Source organism: Colobus angolensis, unplaced genomic scaffold (assembly GCF_000951035.1).
Source record: "Colobus angolensis palliatus isolate OR3802 unplaced genomic scaffold, Cang.pa_1.0 Scaffold389, whole genome shotgun sequence".
NCBI classification, from domain to species: domain Eukaryota; kingdom Metazoa; phylum Chordata; class Mammalia; order Primates; family Cercopithecidae; genus Colobus; species Colobus angolensis.
This window is the reverse complement of record NW_012117254.1, coordinates 958,234-962,505: the sequence shown is the minus strand read 5'-3', so window position 1 is coordinate 962,505 and position 4,272 is coordinate 958,234.

Genomic DNA, 4,272 nt, shown 5'->3' with positions numbered 1-4,272 from the left:
CAGTTGCCTTTGGGTTCTGCAGGTTTCCTTTGTGTGCAATCACCAGAAGCAAGTGGGGTCATGTGAGGAGGGCACACTGACTTCAGGGTTTCCAGACCGCCAAGCCCCCAGAGCTCATTTGGTTCAAGGCCCCAGAAGCAGCCAGGGACAAGAGATGGGAACCCTTGAGGGCAGGCAGGCTGGAAAAGATGCTGAGGAGTGAGAAGGCAGGTATATGTTAGGATAGAAGAGGCTCCTGTGGAGTGGCTGGGGCCAAGACTTCTAATCTCCAGTCTAACACTGGCCAGCCTGAGACCTTGGGTAAGTCACTTCCCCTCCGCTGGCCCTCACTTTCCCCATCTGAACACGAAGGATTAGTACGTGACTCATTTGTTCATTCACTTTTGGGCCAAATAGACATAAGCGCCTGTTGTATTTCAGGTCTATTTCAGGCACTGGGGATGCAGAAAGAAACTGGACCACGCCCCAGGCCCCTAAGAGCAGGATGGAAGGGCAGAGGACAGAGGGGAGCAGAGGAAAGCTAGCCTGGCCTTGTGGGGACAGGAGACAAGGTTGTAGGAGTGGCACTAAGAATGGAGCTGGACTCTGAAGGCAGAGTAAGAGTGTAGAATGGCCAAGGACAAAACGGAACAAATGCTGGCTTTTGTGTGTGTGTGGTAAAATACACATAAGAAATTTAGTATTTCAATGTGTAAAATTCAATGACATTTAGTACAGTTACAATGTTGTGCAACCATCACCTCTATCTAGTTCCAGAACTTTTCCATTATCCCAAAAAGAGACCCTGTACCCATGAAGCAGTCACTTCCCATTCTCACTTTCCCAGTCCCTGGCACCCATTCATCTACTTTCCATCTCTATGGATTCCCCATTCTGTACATTTCGTAGAAATGGAATTAGACCATATTTGTCCTTTCATGTGGCTTCTTTCACTTAGTGTAATGTTTTCAAGGCCTATCCATGTTGTAGCATGAGTTGGTACTTCATTCTTCTTCTTCTCTTTTTTTGAGACAGGGCCTCGCTCTGTTGCCTAAGCTGGAGTGCAGTAGTGTGATCATAGCTCATTGCAGCCTCAAACTCTTGGGCTAGAGTGATCCTCCCACCTCAGCCTCCTGAGTAGCTGGGACTACGGGCACATACCATGATGCCCAGCTAATTTTATTTATTTAATATTTTCAAAAATGTTTTTGTAAGGCCTAGTGCAGTAGCTCACACCTGTAATCCTAGCACTTTGGGAGGCCAAGACGGGCAGATCACGAGGTCAGGAGTTTGAGTCCAGCCTGGTCAACATGGTGAAACGCCATCTTTACTAAAAATACAAAGAAAATTAGCCCGGCATGGTGGCGCGTGCCTGTAATCCCAGCTACTCAAGAGGCTGAGGCAGGAGAAGTGATTGAATCCGGGAGGCAGAGGTTGTGGTGAGCCAAGATCGTGCCACTGCACTCCAGCTTGGCCGACAACAGCGAAACTCCATCTCAAAAAAAAAAAAAAAACGTTTTTGTAGAGATGGGGTCTTACTAGGTTGCTCAAGGTGATCTCAAGCTCCTGGACTTGAGTGATCCTCCTGTCTTGGCCTCCCAAAGCTCTGGGTTTACAAGCAGCCACTGCACCTGGCCTTCATTCTTCTTATGGCTGAATAATGTTCCATTGTATGGCTAGACTACCTTTTGCTTATTCATTCACCTGTTGATAGACATTTGCATTGTTTCCACCTTCTGGCTATTGTGAATAATGCTGAATGAAATTTGTGTGCAGTTCCTGTTTTGGTGTACAGCTCCTGAATCCCTGTTTTCAGTTCTTTTGGGTATATACTCTGGAATGGAATTGCTGGGTCATGTGGTAATTATATGTTCAACCTTTTGAGCAACCGAACTGTTTTCCATAGCAGCTGCACCATTTTACATTCCCACCGGCAGTGTCTGAGGGTTCCTATGTCCCCACATCCTCCCCATCATTTGGTATTTGGATGTCAGCTCGTGAGGAATAGGTTAAGGAGGATGAGTCTGAATGAGACCAGGAGAAGCAGTAGCCAGGGAGGGAGGAGGAAAATCTGGAAGCCAAAGAGACAGCAAGCGGCGAGCAGCGTGAGCTGCTAGCAAGATGATGGGTCAGAGGGCTAGGTCTGGGGCAGGGGGCAAGGGCAGGGCCTGGCCTGGGGGGAGATGAGGGCATGGCAAGGTGTGGACATGTAGCCAGCTGGGAGTGGGTAGAGTTGGTGTGTGGCAGCAGCTGGGGTGGTGAGGAGGGAAGGGCACTTGTGTGGGGACCTGGGGTTCAAGGTGGGGTTTTTGGCAGGGCTGGAGGACTTGCTGGCAGGGGAAGGGCAATGCCCTCCTCTCTGGCTGGGATTGGAGCATATGCCGAAGGCCAGAGGTCCAGCTGAGCTGACAGCTTTTTGAAAGAGAGACTGCCCAGAGCCAGCTCCCAGGAAATCTGGTAAAAGCAGCACTGGGAGAGCCAGAGCTGGGGCGTGGGGAAACTCAGGAATGCTGGAGTGGTGCCAGCACCATCCCCACTGTGGAAAGGAGGGGTTGGTTCATAGCAGCGCCCTGTGGGCAGGGCCTGTGAAGACCCCAGGGCTCAGCTCAGTGCCTGGCTAATTGTGAGGACTCATTAAATGCATTTGGATGAAGGAATGAAAGCCTGTGAGGAACATGTGAGGTCACACATGAGATCCTGTGAGCTCAGGGACAGGTGGTGGTGGCAGCTGCTGAGGCTGTGGACAGCCAGGGCAGCCTAAGAGACTAGAGGCTGGCAGGCCAAAGGGCTTAAGGGTCACTCCCGGCCATGTCCTCCTGCCCCTTTTCCTTGGCCCTTTCCCCGATATTTGATGCAAAGGCCTCGGAAAGATCCACAGTGAGGGTAAAGTTTCGAAGTAGCCCTTTGACAGTGGCCAAGCACTGAGGCCTGAGCCCAGTTGGCAGAGCCTATGCCTGACTCCACTCTGCGGCCCCAAGGCCAGCGGGGCTTGGTGCAATTGGGTGCCCAGTGGCCCAGTGAGTAGTGGAAGGTCTGATTGGCATGGTAGGCAACCCATGGCACTGGGGTCTCTGAATGCCCTGCCAATCTCCCCAGCCTGCTGATGTTTTGCTGGAAAGTGGAGAGGCTGGACTTCCAGAACTGAAAGGTAAGAGGAAGAATGCAAGGTGGGGTGGAAAGGCTGGGTGCCATGGCTCATGCCTGTATTCTCAGTGCTTTGGGAAGCTGAGATGGAAGGATCACTTGAGGCTAAGAGTTGGAGACCAGCCTGGGCAACATAGTGTAACCTCATCTCTCAAAAAAAAAAATTAGCCAAGCACGGTTGTGTGTGCCTGTAGTCCCAGGTACTCGGGAGGCTGAGCCAGGGGGATCACTGAAGCCCAGGAGTTCAAGGCTGCAGTTCAAGGCTCCGACTCCTCTCTCTATTTCCCTTCCTCCCCAGCCAGTCTCCTCTCTTGGAGGGGCCCTGTCCCCTAGCTGAGCTGCATAGCGTAGGGATTGCTTCCCCTGGCTTTAGCCTTCCCTCTTCTTCACTGCCAGCCCAGAAAATATGCTATCTCCTTTGCCAGATGGAGGAGGAGGCCAGGATCAAGTCCCCTTCCCCTCCTGCTCTCCTGCCCTCCTGCCTGGGGGGTGGGGCGAGGCATTGGGTCCCAAATGCAGGGCCAGTGGGCATGAGGAGGAACCCCTTGTCCTGGTCCCAGGAAGCCTACTGCCAGTGTGAGTGACAGAACCAAGCAGGGATAGAATCTTCCGGGGTGTTAGGGCGGATCGGTCTACGCCTCCCCATCCGCCACTCCACGCCCCCTTCCTATACACACCCAATGGCCCCCAGTGCTGCTCAGAATGCCCAAAAAGGAAGGAATGAGGGATGTCAGGGCTGCATGTCACACGAATGCATTCTAGGTACTGCTTGGCTTCTTTCTGTTGGACCAGCTGTGATAAAGGTTATGCTGGTGGGAAATACTACTGGGTGACTGTCAAGGGCGCCGCCCCACCATTTCAAAGCAAGTCCTCAGCGGTGGAGGGGCACCTCAGGAGAACTAGGGTGGGGAATGTGAAGAGAAAATAGCATTGATACCAGGCAGTCTGGCCTTGGCCATCATTGATTGAATGATTGATTGATTGATGGGGTCTCCCTATGTTGCACAGGCTGGTCTCAAAGTCCTGGGCTCAAAGAATCCTCCCACCTCAGCCTCCCAAAGTGTGGGATTACAGGTATGAGCCACCACACTGGATCTCAGCCACCACTTAATTGTGTGACCTTGGTCAGGCAACTGACGCCCTTTGGGT